Source organism: Arabidopsis lyrata (assembly GCF_000004255.2).
Source record: "Arabidopsis lyrata subsp. lyrata unplaced genomic scaffold ARALYscaffold_1, whole genome shotgun sequence".
Lineage (NCBI taxonomy): Eukaryota > Viridiplantae > Streptophyta > Magnoliopsida > Brassicales > Brassicaceae > Arabidopsis > Arabidopsis lyrata.
In genome coordinates this window covers 23,822,979-23,850,123 of record NW_003302555.1, presented here as the reverse complement: position 1 = coordinate 23,850,123, position 27,145 = coordinate 23,822,979, and the positions used below count along the sequence as shown (strand labels likewise).

At 44.1% G+C, this 27,145-nt stretch overlaps 1 protein-coding gene across 1 annotated transcript in view; it reads left to right on the top strand.

Annotated features, from left to right (window-relative positions):
- Positions 1–27,145, top strand: part of LOC9327435 (putative purine permease 20) — a 53,992-nt gene that overhangs the window by 23,122 nt on the left and 3,725 nt on the right. The gene's annotated exons all lie outside the window — the stretch shown is intronic.

The window sequence follows — 27,145 nt, the reverse complement described above, 5'->3', positions numbered from 1 at the left end:
TCTGAATGAATTCGGAATGTAATTAAATCCCCCTAAATGTTCTTTTGGTGTACCTTCCGGAGAATTCCTAGGCTATATAGTCACGGAAAGAGGAATAGAAGCTAATCCTAATCAGATTAACGCTTTCCTCACAATGCCTTCACCGAAAAACATTAAAGAGGTCCAGCGATTGACGGGCAGAATTGCTGCGTTGAATCGTTTCATCTCGAAGTCCACCGACAAATGTCTCCCTTTTATCAGATTTTAAAAGGAAACAAAAAATTTCGGTGGGATGATCAATGCGAAGCGGCTTTCGATCAACTCAAAATGTATTTGACAACACCGCCAGTTCTCTCAAAACCTGAGTCGGATGAGAAACTTTACCTTTACATCTCGGTTTCTAATCATTCTGTAAATGGGGTTTTAATTCGAGAGGATTGAGGTGATCAAAAGCCGATTTTTTACATAAGCAAATCTCTTACCAGTCCGGAAACGGGATATACCATGATGGAAAAATTAGCTTTAGCGGTAGTCATATCTGCTAGAAAACTCAGACCTTATTTCCAATCTCATCCGATAGAAGTTTTGACTTCTCATCCGCTTCGCTCAATTCTTCACGGACCAAGCCAGTCCGGTAGATTGTTGAAATGGGCTATCGAACTCAGTGAGTACGATATAGAATACAAAAGTCGAACTAGCACAAAAGCACAAGTTCTGGCTGATTTTCTAACCGAACTGCCATTAGATGATGGAACCTTTATTGAAATAGACTCTACATGGAAATTACATGTAGATGGCTCTTCTTCTAAACAAGGATCCGGAATCCGTATTAGGCTCGAAACTCCGACAAAGGATATAATCGAGCAATCATTTCGACTAATGTTCCCGGCTTCGAACAACGAAGCGGAATACGAAGCTCTCTTAGCAGGACTTCTGCTTGCTCTTGCAATTGGAGCAGAAAAAATAATAGCTTATTGTGATTCTCAGCTAGTTGTAAACCAGTTTGCTGGAGATTACGACTGTAAAAAATTAGCCGGAAAATTCAAAGAATTCGAATTAGTTCGAATACCTCGAGGAGAGAACACTTCGGCAGACGCTTTAGCTGCCCTAGCTTCTACCTCAGATCCCGAGCTTAAATGAGTTATCCCAGTTGAATGTATTTCTTCGCGAAGTATTTCGGTTGAAGAAACAGAAAACGATAACATTTTGGAGGCCAAACGTATGGAAACTCCAAAATTAAGTTCCGGAAATGAAAATAGTTCACTCGTCGTCACCAGATCACGAGTAAAATCTCAAGAGGATGAACTTATTTCACCATTGGAACTTCCTAAAAGAAAGCCAAGAAGAAAATTAAAGGGTCAAGAGGTTCCCGCTAAAGAACCCTCTCGAACTAAACAGACACCCCCAGGTGATGAAGAAGTTCGGGAAACAATCGAAGAACCTGATATTCCTTCCGAACCCGAACCAAGGAAGTTTGTATTCAAGGATAATACTTCCGCTAATGATTGGGGGGCTGATTGGAGGGTACCCATCAAAAATTTCATTCTTAATGGAGAACTACCATCGAACAAATGGCAAGCTCGCAAATTAAGAATCATCAGCGCTAAGTAACAACTTTTGGGATCCAGTTGCAGTTTCTCAATCTCCCCTTCAGCAACAGCAGCCTTCTTGGAAATTTTGGCAAGCTCCTCTTCGTAATGGTTGATGATTCCATTCACGTCTAGAGTTGCCTAATGAAAGAAGATGCATTTTAAAAAAAAAAAAAGATTTTTCGAGATCGGTTGTTTAAGGATGCAAATAGTCGAACCTGAGAGGAGTGGAATGAATGGCTGATATATATCTTCTTGATATCAGGCTTCCACCAATCAAAGGATGAGAGTTTCTTCCCAAAGCGGGTGTGAAAGCATCTAAACATATTCCTAATCTTCTCTTTATCTAGAATAAAGGTAGTTATGTGAGGATTGAGCTTCTTAAAAAAATCAATTAATCTCAAGTAACAAAATGGTAATTAAAGGGTACCTGATTGGGATGAAGCTCTGGTAACAACTCCCGAGCTCGGGGACGATCGAACCCTAGAGGTATTGCCTCGGGGACGTCTAGGGGGTAACATCCCAGAACCCAGCGGTTCCTTTAAAACAAGTCATGAATTAGGATTTACATCCTGAGCTTCAGCAAGTTCAGGAATTGACAGATTCGAAGGAGCAGCTCTGTCCTTCCTTGTATTCTTGGGACGTCCCTGGAGCAGGGGTTCAAGTTCCTCGGCTTTCCTCTTCTTCATGAAAGAAGAATCACCTGAAAGGATTTCCTCCTCAGCAGTGGCAGCAACCACGTTGTCTGCTGCTGGGATGGAGGGAGGAGCATTGTTCACAGCAACCGCCATTGACTTTGAACCTTCAAGGGATCCATCGTCAACTAGGAGAGTTTTCTGGTAGACTTTGTCGTCCCCGGTGGAAGTTGCATTTTTCTTATTTTTCCCGACTAGGGAAATCTGGTCTTTGACCTTTTTGTTTGCCTCTTTGATCTTTCTCCTGTCTCGGACATTCAGACTCGAGAGATCAATCTCAGCAGGAGGGGGGTCGACGGGGTCAGTGAGACTCATTCGGACAGAAAATCCGGCACCGTGAATTCTTTCCAAAGTAAAAGAATTCCAATTAACTGGCTTCTCCAAGACGGCCTTGTAGAAGTTGAGAAAATCAACGGATGGGACTGGCCGAATTTGGGGACCTGCAAGAAAACAAGGAAATGTTGGAACGCAGTATGAAATAACATAGGAAAGTTATTCAGTTAAGTCCTAGTTTCTACCCAAATTCGATGACCAGTGGATTCGAAGGAGTTCGGAAGAACTCTGAATAGAAAAATTATTTACGCGGAAGAAGAATCAAAACTTCCTCCAGGCGTTGTCCTTTAGGGGCAGACCATCAATAAGATTCCGATCCACAATCGGATAAAGGGTGTAATACCCAGAAGTTCGGGATTTGCGGGCCTAGAAGAGTTCCAAGAGCTCGCTAAGTCCCAACGAGTAGCCCGCCTCCGCCGCAACAGTGAAGGTACACAAAAGATACCGAAGCATGTTGGGCGACATCTGAGAGAAGGCAATTCCCAGATGGTTGAGGTAGACGACAAGTATCTTAGGAAGGGAAAGGAATAAGCCGCACCCTTTGAAATAAATTTCATAGGCGCAGCAGTAACCTTCTCGCCCCGACTCAAGAGATTCATAGGGCTCCGGAACTACCATCTCTACCTCAAGGGGGATGTGACATAATCTACGAAGATCATTAAGAGAATCGACAGTCGATTCACTCTTGGAGTGAAGATCAAACCCGTCTCCGGTTTGGATTTGAGGTTCGGATCCTTCACCCATGAGAGCTTCGAGATCATCAGCCTCGTATTCGCGAAATTCGGAAGAAAGGTTCGACATTACGAAAGGGATTTTTACCGAAAGGAAACAATGACTTCTGCAATAAGAATGAAAGTTCTCTAGGTAAAGAAGATAAGATGGAAAAGTAATATTACCTCTTAGAACCCTAAAGTATGATGAAAGACCGCCTCGAGAGTATTGGGAAGTAGGACGGTTTTCCCCGCAATATTAATATGAAATTAGGAAATTAATGATGACGGTTGTCAGGGATATCAAATCTCTTGATTATCCGAGATCGGCGTAATAGCGTAAAACATGGAATAATTCCGGAATGTTAAAGATCTCGAGTTATTAATTACTGTTTACTTAAGTCTTCCAAGCCGAGCACTCAGCTCGCAAGACTTGGGGGGCTAAATGTTGGGGTCGGATCCCACACATCTTCGGTAGGATCCACTTGGATCTGTCCACGTCATTGTTACATAATAATCCTCTTGGATTTCTAGATGTTTTATTGTAAGAATCGAGCTCGATCAGTCGGAAGTTCGATTCAGTTTATTAAAGAGCTCGATCTTTACCAACACGAAGTTCGCTCTTATTCAACATACAGTTCGCATCGAGAAAGGCCAAAGCGAGGAGAATATTGTTCGAGGTTCGCGGTAGCGTCAGGACGCGGGAGTTCGGAGTCAACAAGAAAGAGTTCAGAAGATCCACGCGAAGTCCAAGATAGTTCAAATTCAAGCCCTTTCGGTCAAATTGTAACTTACATGATTAATGCGGATCAATGCGATTATGAGCAGTAAATGACTGCATTGATCATGTTTTCTCTATAAAAACAACCTCAAACGCATGTGTTTGAGGAGAGGAATCTGATTACTCATTACTTCTAAGCAATACAATATATTTTTTTTCTCTTTATTACTTTCACAAGGCATTTTGTACTCTGTTCTTATCAAATTTCTTTACTTCTTTTATTGGTTGGTTTCCTATTCGAATTCTCATATTCATTTCCCGATTTTACAAGAGTTTTTCTCCACTAAAATACTTAAAGATAATCGAGTGTGAATCCTACATCCACAATGATAATCGTAAATATTATCGATGTTTAGTCTCCATATTTATGCCTACAATCTTTAATTTAATACTCCTTCTGTTTCAAAATATAAGAGATTTAAGGTAAATGCACACATATTTAGATCCTTTATTTTCTTTTAAAAACATCATTTATATTTAGTTAAAAAAAAACCCAATCATAATAATGACTGCAAAATATAAATAGTCATAAGTGGTCAAATGCATTTAAATTAACATTGAAACTTGTAAAACATCTTATAATATGAAACAAAATAAAATCTCTAAAACATCTAATATAATGAAACAGAGGGAGTAATATATTGTTGGTTTAAATATATAGATTTTTTTATATTTAATTCTATTATATATATCAAGATATAAACACTAATAATTGTTTGTGATTAAAAAACACTATTAATTGTTGATTACTAATAATATCTATCAAAAGTTATAGCGTTTTACCATAATTCTATATTAATGTCGTTACAAAAATTAGACTCTTGATAAAATTAAATCAATAAATATTCCTAACTTGATAACCCTTGTTGGGGTCAGATTTTATCTCTTAGTACCGAGCCAAACTTTGGACATCTCAGGGAATTTCCGAGGTGACCTCGGGGCAGCATGCTAGTCACCTCGGGGCAACATGCCAATCACCTCGGGTTCAGCAAGCCAATCGCCTCGGGTATCTGCTAGCGAGCTCGGGAACCCGAGCCGGCTCCCTTCGAGTACCCGAGCCAGTTATCTCCGGATTTCCGAGCCGGTTATCTCCAAACTGTTCTTTGTTGATACCCGAGCCGATTCTCCTCGGAAGCCCGGCTCGCGTCTCTCCGATATCCGAGCCAAACACCAATCAGTTTCCGAATTGACCAAGGAGAGATCATGAGTCACCCGAGGCAAGGACTTAGGTGAATATTTATCTTCAAAGGATCATTCCCGATAAAGAAGTATCATTTCCGAAATGTTCGGAAAGGATAAAGAAGAAATCTTGAAGGATCAACTCAATTCAGGAAATCTTCCAAAAGATTCCGAAAAATAAGGAAACTATCCTAAATCCGTAATATTCTGAGCCGACTTCAAGATAAATGGAAAACTTCCGGGAATATCGCTGGAGAGGCGGTTTACCATCCCTATATAAAGAAATTCAAAGCTATCACAGAAGGGGGAGGCAATATCGCTCTAGAATTTAGACTACACAAGGCTCTTAAGCTAAACACTTTTTCTTTTACGATCAGACTCTTGTACGATCAAAGCTATCTTTTTCTTAATAATATCAAGAACACCATCTTTGGTTTTGACCGGTTCTGTTGTTCTTGGAGAATTCGCGTTTATTGTATCCCTAAAATAAAACCATAGACAAATCTTGATTGTGTTAGTTTCGACTTCCATAGTTTGGCGCCGTCTGTGGGGAGATATTATTTTAGAATTCTCTTACCCTAAGAACGCAGGACTCGAATACCAGAGAGGATGGTGAACGAAGACGATCGTCAGATACCGCTAGCCGGAGGAGGAAACCCCAATGCTTCGAACCCTCAAAATCCCCAAGCCGATCCGACGATTACGGCAACCCTAACTGAACTAAAGAATATGATGGTTCAACTCCAGAAGAAAGCTGACGATCAAGAGAAAGCAAACAAGACCTTGGCGCAGCAAATCAACGAAGTCGCATTCCGTGGGTAACACAAAACCACATGTATTCAGACTCGACCGCTACGAGCCCGGAGGGACTTACCTGGTATCAATCCGACAAGACTCGAGTTCGCGACGCCGACCGACACTGCCAGAGCCGCAGCCCAAACCGACCCGGCCCGACGCGAGAATCAGGATGATCCCGCCGAGCCAAACGCAGCGGATCAAACAAACGAGCCAACCAATCCACACGGTGACCAACCCCGGGCCGGGGTTAATTTCGCTGAGCCGACTGATATCACGGATGACGAGGAAACCGAGGAAAACATTAGATGGGCCGAAGAGTCTGAAAGAGAGCACGAGCTCGATGAAATCCGAGCCTCTCTAGCCAAAGCGGAGGGCGATATGAAGCTCGTCAAAACCCAGATGCACAGCGTATCCTCCTCGGCACCTAATATCGACCGGATCTTGGAAGAATCTCGTAATACACCTTTTACCAAAAGAATTTCCGAAGCGACAATTTCCAATCTGGGAAAGTTCAAGATCGACACCTACAACGGGACAACCGACCCAAAGGGTCATATTAAATCATTCGTGATATCCGTGGCCCGAGCCAGGTTCAAACCTGGAGAGAAGGATGTTGGTCTGTGTTTACTGTTCGTGGAACACCTCAAGGGACCCGCACTAGATTGGTTTTCAAGACTGGAACGAAACTCGATTGACAGTTTCGACGAGCTGTCTACACTTTTCCTCAAACAATACTCCGTGCTCATCGACCCTGGAACTTCTGACGCGGATCTGTGGTCTCTGTCTCAACAGCCCACCGAGCCGTTAAGAGATTTCCTCACGACTTTCAAATCAACGCTAGCCAAGGTCGAAGGAATCACAGACGCAGCCGCCCTTTCGGCTTTGAACAAAGCTCTTTGGTACAAGTCGGAATTCAGAAAAGAGCTGAACCTATCCAAACCTACGACAATTCGCGATGCACTGCACCGAGCCTCGGATTTCGTTGCCCATGAAGAAGAGATGGCGCTGCTAGCAAAGAGGCACGAGCCAACGAAGCAAGCACCTCGAGCCGAGAAGACTCAAACAACACCACCGATCCAGAAAAAGGCGAACCAGAGCAAAACGTATACATATCATGAAGGACGTAATTTTTCGGGAGCCCACAACTACCAAATCGATGCGCCCCAAGGACGAGGTCGCGGCAGAGGCCGCGGACGTGGCCGAGGAAGAGAGACTTTCACTTGGACGAGAGATCAGCCACCAAGCAATGATCAAGAGTACTGCGAACACCATAAAATCTTTGGGCACCACACCTCGCGATACCGGAGTCTAGGGGCTAAATTGGCGTCAAAATTCTTGGCAGGAGAGCTCGGGACGAATATCACACTGAAGGACCTAGAGCCAGAGCCAGTTCAACCCGAGCAGACTGACATAGAAAGGGATCCCGAGCCAAGGAACCAAGAGTCTCAGAAGAGAACCCGAGGAGCGCAAGATGAAGACCGAGACAGTACACGGCAAAAAGTCCTCACCATAATGGGTGGATCGCCGTACTGTCCTGACACCGTAGCGGCAATCAAAGCGTATCAACGCCGAGCCGAGGCGCCTAGCAACTGGACAAGACCCTTCGATCGACCTAACAACGTGGTCACATTCGAGGAAAGCGAGACGAACGGGCTCGACATGCCTCATAACAACCCACTCGTCATCACATTACCGAGTGTTAATCGACACCGGCAGCACCATCGACGTGATCTTCCGCGAAACACTCCGACAAATGAACATCGACATGTCACAAGTAACTCCGACCCCGAGGCCAGTCCTCGGATTTTCAAGAGAAACTTTGATGACGCTTGGAACTATCCAATTACCGGTCCGAGCCGGCGGGGTGACAAAGATAGTCAACTTATCAGTCACCGATCAACCTACCATCTACAACGTCATAATGGGGACGCCGTGGCTAAATCTAAAGCGAGCTGTCGCCTCAACATATCATCTTTGTGTCAAATTTCCGACTCCTAATGGCGTAAAAACGATCTGGGGTAGTCAGAAAAATTCACGGATGTGTTTTATGGCAGCGCACAAACTCCGAAACCCAGTCACCGAAGCGAAGGCCGAAGCTGACCACAAGAAATCTAAACTTGGCCGGAGCGAAGAGAAGGCTATATCTAAACAGTTATAGCAATTACAGATCGAGGAGGTACGCGAGGAGACGAAGCCTACCTCGGATCTAGTAATCTCCATCAGCCTTGACGACGAACGACCTGAACGATGCGTAGAAATCGGCAGCGACTTAACCGAGAAGATCAAGGCCGAGTGTAGCGTCCCGTCCCAGACGTCTCGGCGTCCGGCGACCATTGACGCATGTTCGTGCCTCCTCCCGGCCGAACCTATATATTTTTCGCGATTTAACATAGAATTGCCTTTACGAGGATTAATTCTATAATCGCTTTCTTTTAACACAGCGGAAGTCTTTCTACCCTTGGTTTAATTCCAACCGACCCTTGTACCGAATTTATCGTCTTTGTCCTTAAGACTTAGATCATACCTTTATTCGGTCAAGACATGCAATTTGTTCGTTAACCATTCTAAGTCTAATGATTGCATATTCCGTTATCCTAATTTCAACGGCCAAATTCTAAACGTCTAGCATAACTAATAAGTTAGATTTGTTTACATACCTTGGCCAACATGCGGATTCGATTCCTCTTCGATCCGTCCATTGATCCTTCCCTTAGCCCTTTTTATTGCCTTATTCCATTTGTACAACGATTCTTAACCAATCGTGTATTGATGGACCAATCTCTATCGTTACTTAGCCATACATCCAACCAACCCCACTGGTCTAAGTCCCTACGATAGAGACTGGGGATCGTACGTTTCCCTTGGTTCACGGTAGCAAAATCAAGCTCTTGACGGTATGACTTATAGAACGGACGATCCATCGACCCCATAATCGAGCTATCGATCCGAACCATCAATTAAGTCGTCGAACCCTCCAGCGGTTCTCATCGAATCCTCGATCGAGTAATCCACCATGTTCCCTCGACCAGATCTCCGATACGTATTGTTGGTCATCCCGTCGATCTATACGACCGATCAATCCGCCGATCTAAGCCTTGGTCCGTCTATCCGATCGTAAACATATCCGGTTATACGTCAACCCGACCTGTTGACACGACGATCAATCCGCCTATCCCGGTCAGTCGATCCGTCTATGCGACGGTCTATCCGAATCCGTCTTCTTCTCCGATCTGATCCTTCCGTCCAACGATCGGTCTGTCCGATCCAATCCGTCCGACGATCAGTCTGTCCGATCTGATCCATCCGACGAATGGTCTATCCGATCCGATCCGTCCGACGATCTATCTGTCCAATTCGATCCGTCTCTAAGACGATCGGTCCATCCCATCCATCCTTCAATACATTCTATCGAACCGTTGGATCGGGAGGTAGCATGCGCATCAGTTCGGTCGAGGCTCCGAGAATCCATTCCGATTCCGGAGATACTCGCCGAGCCGCACCCCCTTTCCGACCAACACTACGTAGAGTGTTTTGGGACCCCTTTCGGGTTGTGATGGTGATTGTGAAGTGTGTTAGGCGTCCTCCCTTATATAGGGGCCGAATGGGTGTGTTTCCGAAACATCACCTCCGTTCGTTGCACCCTTCCGAAAGGTTGCGTCTTTCCGATCGTAACCGTTCGGCCTTATCGTCGGTAACCGCTCAACCTTACACCTCTTCATCCCGAGCTACCACAGTCCACCAGCTCGAGTGTTAGCTGACCGGACCACCTAGCTGGGTCAGTACTCGATCAGTTCACCGAGCTCGGTTGAGCTGTCGGTCAGCTCACCTAGCCGAGCTAGCTAGTCCTCCAGCTGGTTTAGCTCACCTAGCTGAGCTAGCTAGTTCGTCCAGCTTGTCCAGCTCACCTAGCTGGACTAACTCGGACTCTTTTGTCCGTTCTTTCCGGCTAAGTCTTTCGGTCCGTTTCTCGGCCTTGACTTCGCCATTCCTAATCTTTCCATGATCATTTCTCCATGACCACTAGATTACCCCAAAACCGTCTAAGTTATCTACCCCTTTCATGACTTAAACGTTTCTTTCATTCCTTGGGTTAACTTATTCATTAGTCTTTCTCGACCATGATCTAGTTTTCCCTAAAACAAACCGGCCCCCTTTAGGATCGCGGGACGCGGACGTTACAAGTCTACCCCCCTTAAAATGAATTCGTCCTCGAATTCGGTGGGTGTTAGAGTTTCGTTACTCCTTAACATTTCCCCATCTTTAGTCTTCCCAAGACTTTAGATTTCATACTTGATCAAATATCTATTTCCGAATTTGATCAAGTTTCCCGATCTTGGTATTTTCCGACTCTTGATCAAATTTTCCCGATCTTGGTCCTCTCTTGGACTTGATCCATTTTCCCGATCTTGATCCATTTCTCGGACTCGATCAAATGTTACCCGTCCAAGTCTAATTCCGACTAGAACAAATTTCTGACCTTGGTCCAACCCAGACTCGGCCAAGATTTCCCAACCTTGGTCCTTTGCGGACACGGTCATATTCTCGACCTTGGTCCTTTTCGAACTCGGTCTATAATTCCCGACCTTGGTCATTTTCGGACTCGGTCACTTATCCCGACCTTGGTCCACACCGGACTCGATCATTTTTCACGACCTTGGTCCCCACCGGACTCGGTCAATATTCCCGACCTTGGTCCTTTCCGGACTCGGTCTATAATTCCTGACTTTGGTCCTTTCCGGACTCGGTCTATAATTCCCGACCTTGGTCCACACCGGACTCGGTCAGTACCCCTTGATCTTTTCAATCTCCGAATAGATCAAGTATTTCCCGATCTTTGTCAAAATTCCGACGAGATCTAATTTCCATTGATCTTGGTCATTCTTCTAATAGATCAATACCTTTTGCCTCGTTATGTTAAGTTGTTGGATTACAAGGGTCATATCTTGGTGTTTGATCATGCCTTAGGTAACCTTTCCTCAAGCACATCGATCTCATTCACCTCAACTTCCATATTCGCCAAACACTTAGCATAACTTTTTCAACTTTAATAATCAGCCCCTCTCTCCGAATAATTATTAACTTGATACATGTGTAGTTCATGCCCCTTGGGTAATCATCTTGGCTTCCAAGCATGTAATCGCGTTCTTGCCTCAATTCCCTTCCGGCTCACCAACACTAATGTTCAAGTTCATAATTCGGTTTCCCGAGGACTCAATCATTTAAGTTACACCTTTAGTAGTCATTTACCATGACATTTTTCCCGAGCACTTATCCATCCTAGGATCAAGCATGCTCTGATACCAACTTGTAGCGTCCCGTCCCGGACGTCTCAGCGTCCGAAGACCATTGACGCACGTTCGTGCCTCCTCCCGGCCGAACCTCTATATTTTTCGCGATTTAACATAGAATTGCCTTTACGAGGCTTAATTCTATAATCGCTTTCTTTTAACACAGCGGAAGTCTTTCTACCCTTGGTTTAATTCCAACCGACCCTTGTACCGAATTTATCGTCTTTGTCCTTAAGACTTAGATCAAACCTATATTCGGTCAAGACATGCAATTTGTTCGCTAACCATTCTAAGTCTAACGATTGCATATTCCGTTATCCTAATTTCAACGGCCAAATTCCTAAACGTCTATCTTAACTAATAAGTTAGATTTATTTACATACCTTGGCCAACATGCGGATTCGATTCCTCTTCGATCCGTCCATTGATCCTTCCCTTAGCCCTTTTTATTGCCTTATTCCATTCGTACAACGATTCTTAACCAATCGTGTATTGATGGACCAATCTCTATCGTTACTTAACCATACATCCAACCAACCCCACTGGTCTAAGTCCCTACGATAGAGATTGGGGATCGTACGTTTCCCTTGGTTCACGGTGGCCGAATCAAGCTCTTGGCTCATTGGTCCATCCGTCCTTCAAACGTACGCCCCTTCGGTTTCATGGTGGACGATCAAGCCCTCGACTTATCGAACCATCCTTGTTTCCGATCCGGTCGTTTACCACTACGACCGCCCACGGTTTACTAACCGTTTATCCGTCCGGTCCATGGTGTACGGTAAAGCCTTCGGCTTATCGATCCATCCATGCGATCCGAATAATATCATTATCACACCCAAGGGTCCGTGGATTCACCCATCGGATTATCGTAGGCTAGCCCATGAAATCATTCGTCCGTCGGCCTTTGGTTTGCTCGCGGGTCCAACATCCGTTTTGTCCACCGGTTCTCACCGTGGACTTTCCAGTTGGTTATCCGTCGAGTCACCATTGGTGTTACCGATTCCTAATCGGTTTCACCATTGGCCATGGCGATTGATACATGAAGGCGGCCGCGATATTAGATCCTTACATGGTGAACCACGTCACCATTCTCGGTGCTTACTCCCTTTACCGGTGAGATTGCATCCATGGGCGACCGTTGGGTGTGTTCGGTTGCACTTATCCCCGTACTTCTTCGAACACCTTTTCCTTATACGCCTTCCCGATTAACTTCCCGTTAACCATATCATCTATCGGTCTATCTTTGGATTCGTCAATACTTCCATATTGACAATCTTAGATTTGTCGATCCCTTTTCCTTTTCGTGTCCTTCCCTCGACGGTATGACTTATAGAACGGACGATCCATCGACCCCATAATCAAGCTATCGATCCGAACCATCAATTAAGTCGTCGAACCCTCCAGCGGTTCTCATCGAATCCTCGATCGAGTAATCCACCATGTTCCCTCGACCAGATCTCCGATACGTATTGTTGGTCATCCCGCCGATCTATACGACCGATCAATCCGCCGATCTAAGCCTTGGTCTGTTTATCCGATCGTAAATAGATCCGGTTATACGTCACCCGACCTGTTGACACGACGATCAATCCGCCTATCCCGGTCGGTCGATCCGTCTGTGCGACGGTCTATCCGAATCCGTCTTCTTCTCCGATCTGATCCTTTCGTCCAACGATCGGTCTGTCCGATCCGATCCGTGCGACGATCGGTCTATCCGATCTGATCCGTCCGATGATCGGTCTGTCCGATCCGATCTGTCCGACGATCTATCTGTCCAATCCGATCCGTGTCTAAGACGATCGGTCCATCCCATCCATCCTTCAATACATTCTATCGAACCCTTGGATCGGGAGGTAGCATGCGCATCAGTTCGGTCGAGGCTCCGAGAATCCATTCCGATTCCGGAGATACTCGCCGAGCCGCACCCCCTTTCCGACCAACACTTCGTAGAGTGTTTTGGGACCCCTTTTGGGTTGTGATGGTGATTGTGAAGTGTGTTAGGCGTCCTCCCTTATATAGGGGCCGAATGGGTATGTTTTCGAAACATCACATCCGTTCGTTGCACCCTTCCGAAAGGTTGCGTCTTTCCGATCGTAACCGTTTGGCCTTATCTACCCTTTGGCCAACGGTAACCGTTCGTCGGTAACCGCTCAACCTTACACCTCTTCATCCCGAGCTACCACAGTCCACCAGCTCGAGTGTTAGCTGACCGGACCACCTAGCTGGGTCAGTACTCGATCAGTTCACCGAGTTCGGTTGAGCTGTCGGTCAGCTCACCTAGCTGAGCTAGCTAGTCCTCCAGCTGGTTTAGCTCACCTAGCTGAGCTAGCTAGTTCGTCCAGCTCGTCCAGCTCACCTAGCTGGATTAACTCGGAATCTTTTGTCAGTCCTTTCCGGCTAAGTCTTTCGGTCCGTTTCTCGACCTTGACTTCGCCATTCCTAATCTTTCCATGATCATTTCTTCATGACCACTAGATTACTCCGAAACCGTCTAAGTCATCTACCCCTTTCATGACTTAAACGTTTCTTTCGTTCCTTGGGTTAACTTATTCATTAGTCTTTCTCGACCATGATCTAGTTTTCCCTAAAACAAACCGGCCCCCTTTAGGATCGCGGGACGCGGACGTTACACCGAGCTCATCAAATTCCTCAAGGAGAACATCAACACTTTCGCCTGGTCTGCCGAAGACCTACCTGGAGTAAGCATCGACATGATCTGCCACGAGCTGAATGTGGACCCATCTTTCAAGCCCATCAAGCAGAAGCGAAGGAAATTGGGCCGAGATCGCGCAGATGCTGTGAATGCCGAAGTGGAAAAACTCCTGAAGATCGGCTCAATCTTCGAGGCAAGATACCCGGACTGGTTGGCAAATCCTGTCGTGGTGAAAAAGAAGAACGACAAGTGGAGAGTTTGCGTTGACTTCACCGACCTGAACAAAGCCTGCCCTAAAGATAGTTTTCCGCTCCCACATATCGATCGTTTAGTGGAAGCAACTGCGGGGAACAAACTGTTATCCTTCATGGATGCTTTCGCAGGGTACAACCAAATCCTCATGCACCCTGACGAACGCGAGAAGACAGCATTCATCACAGACCGAGGCATCTACTGCTACAAAGTCATGCCCTTCGGACTCAAGAACGCCGGCGCGACATACCAATGGCTCGTTAACAGGATGTTCTCCGAGCAGCTCGGGAAAACGATGGAAGTTTACATCGATGACATGTTAGTCAAATCCCTCGAACAAAACGATCACATAGCCCATCTACGCGACTGTTTTTGCCAGCTTAATCAACACAACATGAAGCTCAACCCGGCGAAATGCCGTTTCGCGATAAAGTCAGGAAAATTCCTGGGATATCTAGTAACTCACCGAGGCATCGAGGCGAATCCAAAGAAAATCGATGCCTTACTAAACATGTCCTCGCCGCAGAACAAGCGGGAAGTTCAGCGCCTCACCGGGAGAGTCGCAGCCCTAAACCGATTCATCTCCCGTTCAACCGATAAATGCCTGCTTTTCTACGACACTCTGCGTGGAAACAAGAAGTTCGAATGGACCGTTAGCTATGAAGAAGCTTTCCAGGAACTAAAGAAGTATCTGGCTAATCCACCAGTCCCAGGCGAACCGTTGTTCCTGTACATCGCCGTCTCAGACACAGCAGTAAGTGGGGTCATTGTCAGAGAAGACAGAGGGGAACAGAAGCCAATATTCTATGTTTCGCAAACCTTCACCGACGCAGAAACACGCTACCTGCAAACTGAAAAGCTCGCTCTCGCCGTAGTGATGTCAGCTCGGAAGCTACGGCCGTATTTCTAATCTCACTCAATTGTCGTCATGGCGCCCATATCACTCCGAGCCATCTTGCACAGTCCGAGCCAGTCACGAGGTCTGGCCAAATGGGCAGTAGAACTTAGTGAGTACGACATCGAATACAGAAACAAGACGTGCGCAAAATCTCAAGTCCTGGCCGACTTTATCATCGAGCTGCCATCGGAAAATGCCCGAGAAGATTCGTCCGATGTCGTCTGGATCCTCCACGTCGACGGATCATCCTCAAAACAAGGTTCTGGCGTCAGGATCCGTTTAGCATCACCAGAGGATGAAATCCTCGAGTAATCCTTCCGGCTAAACTTCGACGCGACTAACAACGTAGCAGAGTACGAAGCACTGATAGCAGGGCTGAAGCTGGCTCGGGGGCTGAAGCTGGCTCGGGGACTTAAGATCAAAAAACTGCGAGCCTTCTGCGACTCCCAGCTCATGGCCAATCAATTCAACGGAGAATACGCGGCTCGAGATGAACGAATGGAAGCGTATCTTGCTCTCACGCAAGACTTGGCAAAATAGTTCGGAGAGTTCGAGTTAACTAGAATCCCGCGAGGCGAGAACACATCGGCCGACGCTTTAGCAGCTCTAGCTTCAACCTCCGACCCAAATCTGAAGAGGATCATACCGGTCGAGTTCATCGAAAAGCCGAGCATTGAATAATAGCAAAGATCAAGTTCTAACAGCTCGGGAGACAGAAGAACCGGAAGAAATGGACATCGAACTGCTAGACCAGCAAGCTACGGACACAACCGAGCTCGAATACGGAAGCGACGCCAAATGGATCGGAGCCATCCGAAGTTACATAGCCGATGGAGAAGTTCCTGCTGAAAAATGGGCAGCTCGGAAACTTAAGGCAAAAACCGCACGATATACTCTGATCGATGGAGAACTCTTTAAATGGTGGTTCTCCCGACCCCTCCTTGTCTGTGTCGAAGGAAACAAAGCTCGGAGAGTCATGGAAGTGGTACAAGGCGGATCTTGTGGAAACCACTCTGGCGGGAGAGCCCTAGATATAAAAATCAAACGCCACGGGTATTTTTGGCCGACGATGGTTAAAGATTGTGAAAAATTCTCTCAACGATGCGACAAATGCCAGAGACATGCATCAACGATTCATCAACCCGCCGAGCTCCTCTCTTCTATCACCTCGCCTTACCCCTTCATGCGCTGGTCCATGGACATTATCGGACCTTTACACAACTCCAAGCTGAAGAAGCTCGTCCTTGTACTAACAGACTACTTCTCCAAATGGATCGAGGCGGACTCCTACGCCAGCATCAAAGACGCAAAGATCAAAAAATTCGTTTGGAAGAACATCATATGCCGCCACGGGATACCTTACGAAATCGTTACAGATAACGGATCGCAATTCATTTCGGCTCGGTTCGAAGGATTCTGCGAGAGATGGGGAATTCGCCTCAGCAAGTCTACGCCTCAGTATCCTCAGGGAAACGGACAGGCAGAAGCAGCAAACAAAACGATTCTCGATGGACTACAGAAACGCCTCGACGCGAAGAAAGGCCGCTGGACCGATGCGTTGGAAGGAGTACTATGGTCGCATAGAACCACTCCGCGTCGCGCCACGGGAGAAACACCTTTCGCCCTCGTCTACGGCACGGAATGCGTGATTCCCACGGAAGCCGAGATCCCAGGAATAAGAAGACGTTTACTCCCCGAGCAGGAAAATTCCAACACTCAGATGATGCTGGACGAGCTGGACTTGATCGACGAGAGAAGAGATTCGGCTCTTGTTCGAATGCTGAATTACCAGAACGCGACGGCTCGGTACTACAATTCTCATGTCAAACATCGCCGTTTTCAAGAAGGATATCTCGTGTTACGCAAAGTTTTTCAAAACACCGCCGAGCCGAATGCGGGAAAACTCGGCGCAAATTGGGAAGGGCCTTACACGATATCAAAGGTCGTCCGCTCCGGCGTATACGAACTCGCCAACATGAACGGCAGAGTAATACCAAGATCCTGGAACGCTATGCATCTATGGAAGTACTATCGCTAGGAACCTAAGGTACGCATAACTTGAACTACGGGGTGGCTTGATCCCTGAAAAGGGTACGTAGGCAGCTCGTCCTTGGACGAGTTCAGCTACCCCCCCCCCCTAATTAAAAAAAGGGGGGAGTGGGTCCGTATACACATACTCCCACAAAATTTTTTTAAGTTTACCCTTCGGGTTTTTAATCTGATCTACCTCGGTATCTATCCCGAAAGTCACCTAGGAAACTTCTCACGGTCATCTTATCGACTTAAAGTTCACAGATCGATCGGACGATGGCCACATCCACGAACAAAGAACTCTGCTACAGCGCGCTATATAAGCATTCAAGACAATTAGGTCGGAGATATCTTGCCTAAAAGAAATTGTCTTCAGAAACCCCAGTTGACTTCGACACTGGTGCCCTAGTTCGCTTCTAAGCATTGGCTAGTGACTATACCAGATCGGGTCGCAACCGAAAAAGGTTATAGTCCCATTTGACCAAAACCCAGTTACCTTAACACTGGTATCGAAGTTAGTTTTCAAACTGGTTCGGAAGGATAGAACGGTTCGGAAACATTTCGGGAAAAATAAGAAACATCCTGAAAATACTTGATATAAAAAGAAAACTAAACATTCATGTTCAGATGGATAAAGCCGTCTAGGCACAAGTCTTACAAAACAAAAAAGAAGATTCTACAAACTACGCTTCCTGCTCGTCCTCGGAAGCCTGCGCCGGCTCGGTCTCCAAGTTCGTACCGGCCTGATCGATGATTCCCACCTCGGCGGCACTACCTTCGATGGACTTATTCCCGAGGTTGTCCGTGACAGAGTCCAGAGAAACCGGAGGAAGCTTCAGATCTTCTCGAAGCTTGGGCCTTCCAGACGCCTCAATGCCATCGGTCGCCTCGGGTGGAGTCGGAGGCCTGAAGATGGCCTCGATAGTCGTCTGCTCTTCGGCCGCCTTCTTTTTGGCGGCCTTCCGCTGACGCGTTGATCCGAAGAAGACGAAGAAGAAGAACAAGAAACGCCGTGGAACAATTTCAAAGTTTTATCAACCCTCTCGCGCGTGAAATGCTTTGACCAGTGACACTTCCTAGCAGCAAGTTCTTCTAGAGTATCGAGGAAGCCCTCGGGAAGATTCTCAAGAAAGGAGGGATTTCGATCTACAAAAAAATAAAAAAAAACGAGGCGTTAGACGAAAGTTTGGATCACAACTGGCAAGCATAAATTTCGGGTTAAATACCGATTTTCCCCCATTTACAGATAACTTTCTCAAGGCACCCCTCGGGAACACAACCCTCGTCTAAGGCGACGAAGAAGAAGTGATCGGTGTATTTCTCGTCTTTGCTTGGAAAACCACCAATGACTCTCCTGTTCTTAACAGGAGAAATATAATATCTCTCCACGGGGCCCTTGTTTCGTCGGATTTCTAGGAGATTTCTCAGATGACCAAGCACGATGTCATGGCCCGTCTCCATACCGCGCACTATGACCCCAATAAGATGCCTTAGACCTCGGGTCGTAATCTGAGCCAAGGCGAGCTTATACGACCAAAGGTATTCCACAATCGCCCTCGGGATCGGGAACCAAAGGAAGCAGAAGTAGAAGAATCCTTCGTATAAGGTAAAAAACCCCTCGGAGGGATTATCGGCTCTCTCACTCGAGGTCGGAAGTCGCAAAGTAACTGCCTCGCTGAAACCGAACCGAGCCTTAAGATCACGAAGCGAGTCCGCAGTAGACAAAGTAGAGCCCGGAGGGTCAGGTTTCGTCACCTTTTTGGCTCGTCTTTTCTTCTGAGCCATCACCACACCCTGCATCGCCGCCTACAGTTTCCTGGCCTCCGCCTCGTCATCGTAATAGATCGCCTCGTCCTTTACGATGGGAAAGGTTGACGCTTCGGGAAAAACTGACGCCTCGGGCACAGCACACCAGTTAGAGCCTCCAGCCTCGCCTACCACGGGAGGGGGTCTTTTCCTCCAAAGCTCCTCCTCGGGTTCCTTTGGGAGATCAAGTTCTCGAGTCATGTCAGCTATTGCATCCTCTCGAGCCGTAAACTGGCTCGGATCTTCCAGGTTACCAGATGACGATTCTGCGTCACAGTCTCTGTTCGGTTCGGGATGACCTGACAGATTCACCTCGGACCTATCCGAGGAGCTACTCCACACCATCTTCCTTTTGTGAACCGGGAGAGTTCTGCCTTGGATCGAACCGCTAGAGTCGGAAAGAGACATCTTCTGGCTCGGGTGTACCGTTAGAGACGAATCGGAAAAAACAGTTCCTCGAAAGATCGGAGAAATCTACCAAGATCTAAAAGCGGTGGCGCTGTAACGAAAAGTAAATCGGAAAAGAAAAAAAAAAAACAGCAGACCAAGATCAGAGAAAAAGAGAAGCGAACCTTAACGATTTTCTTCTACAGCTGCGAAATGAGGAAATGAGCTCGAAGCTTAGTATATATAGAAGTTCGGGGTGCGTCGGGTACGCGTGAACCAAATAGAATGTTTCGCATCCGCTGAAATTTCGGGCGCGTCGGGCGCGCGTGAGCTCGGGATTGCGTGTTACGTTCGCCGAAATCTCGGGAACCAGCGAGAACCGTTCCGCTTCTCGAGGAAGGAACCCGATCATCACACGCAAAAGAAAATGAAGCGTCAAGGGAATTCGAATCGCCAAGAGGATACAAATCACCAAAAAACATGAACCGTCTTCAAAACAAGGATAGGCTCGGGGCAAAGTTAAATTGCTCGGACTAACAATCGTGAAGCTCGTCACTTGCTCTTCAAGACAACGAGCTGGGGGGCTAACTGTTGGGGTCAGATTTTATCTCTTAGTACCGAGCCAAACTTTGGACACCTCAGGGAATTTCCGAGGTGACCTCGGGGCAGCATGCTAGTCACCTCGGGGCAACATGCCAATCGCCTCGGGTTCAGCAAGCCAATCGCCTTGGGTATCTGCCAGCGAGCTCGGGAACCCGAGCTGGCTCCCTTCGAGTACCCGAGCCAGTTAACTCCGAACTGTTCTTTGTTGATACCCGAGACGATTCTCCTCGGAAGCCCGGCTCGCGTCTCTCCGATATCCGAGCCAAACACCAATCAGCTCCCGAATTACCCGAGGAGAGATCATGAGTCACCCGAGGCAAGGACTTAGGTGAATATTTATCTTCAAAGGATCATTCCCGATAAAGAAGTATCATTTCCGAAATGTTCGGAAAGGATAAAGAAGAAATCTCGAAGGATCGACTCAATTCAGGAAATCTTCCAAAAGACTCCGAAAAATAAGGAAACTATCCTAAATCCGCGATATTCTGAGCCAACTTCAAAATAAATGGAAATCTTCCGAGAATATCGCTGGAGAGGCGGTTTACCATCCCTATATAAAGAAACTGAAAGCTATCACAGAAGGGGGAGGCAATATCGCTCTAGAATTTAGACTACACAAGGCTTTTAAGCTAAACACTTTTTCTTTTACGATCAGACTCTTGTACGATCAAAGCTATCTTTTTCTTAATAATATCAAGAACACCATCTTTGGTTTCGATCCGTTCTGTTGTTCTTGGAGAATTCGCGTTTATTGTATCCCTAAAATAAAACCCTAGACAAATCTTGATTGTGTTAGTTTCGACTTCCACAACCCTAAATATTGATTACTAATTCTGGTCTTAATCAACATACAACCCCACGCCGGCCGGGGACCTCCACCAGTGTAATAATTAAAGAGCTAAAGTTATTTCAGTGGAGTTACGCCTGCCACTTTATTCTTGATCCGTACTTTTTAAAAATTAAGAAAAGAGAATAGTTTGATTCTAAAAATTCGGTTTTATCACTGGCTAAAATTATAGTATTTCATTTTGAAACTTTTTTTTTTTTCGTTTTCATTTTGAACCTTTAAGCACAATAATTTGCAAATAAAATTAACCAACATTTTCAAGGTATCACTCCAACTATCAAAATTGCAAAACAAACACACAAGTACTAATAAATAGCTGTTGTAAAAGTCAAGGAAAGCTGCAACATCAAATACACATGCGTAAACGATCGTAAAATAATATTTTGTGTGGAGCCCACCGTCACTATGCATGCATAGTAACTTACTTTTTCCTGCCTATATAAACGAACGAATTCGTTCGTTGTAAATCACATTTCATACTTCAACAATAAGAAGTTATAAGAACTCTCTCTCCTCCTCTCATCTCTTTATTTTCAGTATCCCGATCCTTCTGCGGGTATAATTCTTTCTCCATTATTTATATTTATATACACCATATAATAAAGTAATTATTATAACACGTTATCAGCACGATCACTCTATGATCGCTGAAAAAAAAAATACGGTATTATACCGGGCGGTATGTCGCCTCGTTAAAAGAAAAATATGAGAAAAAAAAAAGGAGAAAAGAAAATTATATAAATAAATAAAAGAAACTATATATGTATATATATGTTACTTCATGCACCATAATTAATTATTTTCTGTTAATGGTTGGCTGAGCCACCTGAAATTTTATTCACTGCTTTAAATATTTATTTTTGCTACCGGTCGGCTGAGCCGCCTTAATTTTATGTACTGCTTTAGATATTTATTTCTGTTGCCGGTCGGCTGAGCCGCCTTAATTTTATGCACTGCTTTAAATATTTATTTCTGCTACCGGTCGGCTGAGCCGCCACATATATATTTACTGTTTCTATGTGGATAATTCGTCACCATAATATCACTGTGAATTATTTGTTTATATTATGGTTTATTCACCTGTATAAATATTTTTATCTGAATCGATAATTTTTATCTTATTGATCTCTAATTTTTCAGATTAATTTTTTTGTTTAAATCTTTTTCCGCCAACGGTCTCAAAGAAAAATTTCAAAATTTTTTCAAAAAATTCAACTTTTTCCAACGGCTAGGAATAGTATTTTTCAATCTATAAATTCATTCATTTTCTCATTCATTTCATCAAAACAAAATTTTTTCATCTCTCTAAAAAAAAATCTCTCCGAAAAAAAAAGAAGAATTTTGAAGTTTTGAAGTTTTGAAGAATGTTTCGATTATTTTTAATATTTGTTTTTGGAATCATTATTATGTGTATCTATAATCTTTGCGTTGTAGATTTTACTCCGCAAGAATTTCGTTTGACCATTAGTTTACTTGTTTAAAACAAATGGCAAACATTGAAAAGCTTAAGATCCAAGCTCTTCAAATCACTGGAGCAAATTACATAGCATGGACCACTGATGTGGAACTTCATTTAGATTCGCAGAATCTATTGGAGACGATAAAAGAGGAAAATGAATCACCTGCCAATGAAAAGGCAAAGGCGATAATTTTTCTAAGAAAGCATCTAGATGAAAATCTGATGCATGATTATGCAAATGTAAAAGACCCCGTGGAGTTGTGGAAAGCTTTAAAAAATAGGTTTGACAACCAGAAAGCAATAACTCTCCCACATGCCCTTGACGAATGGGCAAATTTGAGGTTCCTAGATTTTAACAAGGTAGCACAGTATAATTCTACCATGTTAAGAATCGTGGCTCAGTTGGAATACTGTGGTAAGAAAGTGAGCGAAGACGAAATGCTCAATAAAACCTACCTTACATTCCATAAGGAGCACTATGTTCTTGCAGAACAATATAGGAACTGCAAGTACAAAATGTTTTCCGAGCTGATTGTGGCGCTTATGATAGCAGAGAAGAATAATGAGCTTCTCATCAAAAACCACAATGCTCGGCCTGCAGGAACCAAAGCATTCCCTGAAGTGAATGCAACGGATGTAAAAAATCCGGAGAAAAAAGATGTAAACTATCCCGAGAAAGGGAATCAATCATATCGGGGTCGTGGTGGTCGTTTTAATCGTGGGCGTGGAAGAAATTACAACTCACGTGGAAGGGGGTCGTTTAAATGGGTTCGTCCTCAAAATGATTCAAAAGGGAAGGAACACCAAGAAAATTCCACCCAGAAGAGTGAGAATGTGTGTTATAGATGTGGATCTAAGGGACATTGGGCCCGTACGTGTCGAACTCCCCCACATCTTTGTAAGTTGTACATGAATTCCACGAAAGGAAAAGGGAAAGAAGTCAATTTAGCAGAAAACTTCGAGGATACATCGTATCTCGATTCTCCCTCCTTTGCAAATGATTTGGATTAGACCGCTTTTGCGGTTAACTAAAGAGCTTGTATTGAGACTGCTGAAATAGTCTCTAGTTATGTCATATATATAATATTATGCTTTTGTTATTTTGAAAAATAATGTTGTTTTAACAACAATTTAATGTATAATTATTGTGTGTTTTCCTTTTATGAATAAAATTTACTTTCTTTTTATTGATGTTTATCTTAATCACAGAAATGGATGAAACAATCTCCAAGGAAATGGCTCAAGAAATTTGCATACCAGATAGTGGGACAACACACACTATTCTAAAGGACAAAAGATATTTCTCTAACTTAAAACCGACAAACACGATTGTCAATACAATATCAGGTCCTGTAGACGTGATTGAAGGAACTGGTATGGCCAACTTTATGTTGCCTAATGGAACCAAGTTTTCCATAAAAAATGCCTTGTATTCTCCAAAATCTAAAAGGAATTTGTTGAGTTTCAAAGACATATACCTTCAAGGATATGATACTCAGTCTGCAACTGAGAATGAAAAGAAGTATATGTACATAACTTCTGATAAATCGGGAAAAAGGCTTATATTGGAAAAATTTCCAAAACTTCCTTCAGGATTGCATTATACTCATATAAGTGCAATCGAATCGCATCTAGTGATTAAAAGAAATCCAGAAGATTTCACATTATGGCATGATCGCCTCGGTCATCCAGGCACCTCGATGATGCGAAAAATCATAGAGAGCTCACATGGACACCCATTGAAAATCCAGGAGATATATCATGGGAATAAAAAGACATGTGCCGCATGTTCTCTTGGAAAACTTATCATAAGGCCATCGCCAGCCAAAATTGATAAAGAATCACCAAAATTCCTTGAACGAATTCAAGGAGATATTTGTGGACCAATACATCCACCATGTGGACCATTCCACTATTTCATGGTATTAATTGACGCATCCAGCAGATGGTCACATGTTTGTCTATTATCATCTCGAAATATTGCATTTGCGAGATTTCTAACTCAAATAATCAAACTGAGGGCTCAGTTTTCTGATTACCCTATTAAAAGAGTTAGACTAGACAACGCTGGTGAATTCACATCCCAAGCTTTTAATGATTATTGTATGGTAACGGGAATTGAAGTAGAACATCCTGTAGCTCATGTTCACACACAAAATGGTTTGGCTGAATCTTTAATTAAACGCCTGCAATTAATTGCAAGACCATTGATCATGAGATCAAAACTCCCAACCTCTGTATGGGGACACGCTATTTTGCATGCTGAAGCACTTATCCGAATAAGACCAAGTGCATATCATAAATATTCCCCATTACAACTAGTATTTGGTCGTGAACCAAATATTTCTCATCTAAAGATTTTCGGTTGTGCGGTATATGTGCCTGTAGCACCGCCACAACGTACAAAGATGGGACCCCAACGAAGGTTAGGGATATATGTGGGTTATGATTCTCCATCTATTATAAGGTATTTAGAACCTCGAACTGGTGACCTCTTTACGGCACGCTTTGCTGACTGTCATTTTGATGAAAAAGAGTTCCCAGTTCTAGGGGGAGAAAACAAACAAGTAGGAAAGAATATAAAGTGGAGTGTACCATCTTTGTTACATCTTGATCCTCCTACGAAACAGTCGGAACTGGAAGTTCGACGAATTATGCATTTACAAAGTATAGCAAATCAATTACCTGATGCTTTTGCAGATACTAAAACGATAACCAAATCACATATTCCAGCTGCAAATGTTCCTGCTCGGATTGAAATTCCACAAGAACATGGAAAAGCAGACGATACACGTGAGTCTAGAACACGCCTGAAGCGTGGTAGACCAGTTGGTTCTAAGGATAAAAATCCTAGAAAGCGAAAGGAAGCTGAAAAGCTCGATATTCCCAAAATAGCAGAAAGCATTTTGGAAGAAACGAATCATAAGTCTAATGACAATGATGAGCATCATGAGCCTGAAGGAAATCATGAGATTTCTATCAACTATATCCATAATGGAAAGATCTGGGATCAAAATAAAATGGATGAAGTCGATGACGTTTTCTCATACCTCGTAGCAAAAGAAATAAATGAGGAAAACGAAGATCCAGAACCACAGTCTGTATATGAATGTCAAAAGAGACACGACTGGATAAAATGGAAGGATGCCATCCAAGTCGAACTTGATTCACTTAATAAGCGAAATGTATTCGGACCTATTATACTCACACCTGAAGATGTGAGACCGGTTGGATACAAGTGGGTTTTCGTTAGAAAACGAAATGAGAAAAATGAAATTACGAGATACAAGGCTCGTCTCGTAGCTCAAGGATTTTCTCAAAGACCCGGGATTGATTATGAGGAAACATATTCCCCCGTTATGGATGCAATAACGTTTAGATTCTTGATGAGTCTAGCGGCTGATAAAAATTTAGAAATGCGTCTCATGGATGTTGTTACAGCATATTTGTATGGATCTTTAGATACAGATATCTATATGAGAGTTCCCGACGGGTTTAAGATGCCAGAAGCATTGAAATCTAAACCCAAAGAGTTATGTGCAATAAAGTTACAAAGATCATTATATGGGTTAAAGCAATCTGGGCGAATGTGGTATAATCGTCTCAGTGAACATTTAACGAAAGAAGGATACGTAAACGATCCTATATGCCCATGTGTTTTCATCCAGAAAACAAAATCCGGATTTGTAATAATCGCGGTATATGTTGATGATCTAAATATAATTGGGACTCAAGATGAAATACAGAAAGCAACAAACTATTTAAAAGGGGAATTCGAGATGAAAGATCTCGGACAAACAAAGTTTTGTCTTGGCCTACAAATTGAACATTCCCAAAAGGGTATATTTGTGCACCAATCCACGTATACTAAAAGAGTGCTAAAACGATTCAACATGGATAAGGCAACTCCTCTGAGTACTCCTATGGTCGTTAGATCACTTAACGTTGAAAGTGATCCATTTCGACCGCATGAGGAGAATGAAGAGATACTCGGTCCTGAAGTACCGTATCTAAGTGCAATTGGAGCCCTTATGTATCTTGCAAATTGCACTCGACCTGATATATCATTTTCAGTCAATCTTTTGGCTAGATTTAGTTCATCCCCTACACGAAGACATTGGAACGGAATTAAACATGTCTTTCGTTATCTTCAAGGGACTATTGATTTAGGGTTATTTTATCCTAAAAATATAAATGGTCAAATGATTGGTTTTGCAGATGCAGGATATTTATCAGATCCACACAAAGCTCGATCCCAAACAGGATACGTATTCACGATTGGAGGTACTGCTATATCATGGCGTTCTCAGAAGCAGACACTTGTAGCTACTTCTTCAAATCATGCTGAGATCATCGCACTCCATGAAGCGAGTAGAGAATGCGTGTGGCTAAGATCAATAAGTCGACATATTCAAACCAGTAGTGGAATTAGTCTGAATACAGAGCCAACTATCTTGTATGAAGACAATGCTGCATGTGTTGCTCAGACAAAGGAAGGATATATCAAAAGCGATAGAACCAAACATATCCCTCCAAAGTTCTTTTCATACACCCAAGAACTCGTGAAGAATAAAGACATTGAAGTAAAATATGTCCGATCATCCGAGAATTCTGCGGATCTCTTCACGAAATCATTACCCACCTCTATATTCAGGAAACATGTTCATAACATTGGAATGCGTCGTCAACAAGACTGTAAGTTATGATCCTGATCATTCGAGGGGGAGCTTGCGCGGTTGCACTCTTTTTACCTACTATGGTTTTTCCCACCGGGTTTTCCTAGAAAGGTTTTTAACGAGGCAACATAAAATATTACGCAAGAGACATAGTGACACTGGTCTCCAAGGGGGAGTGTTG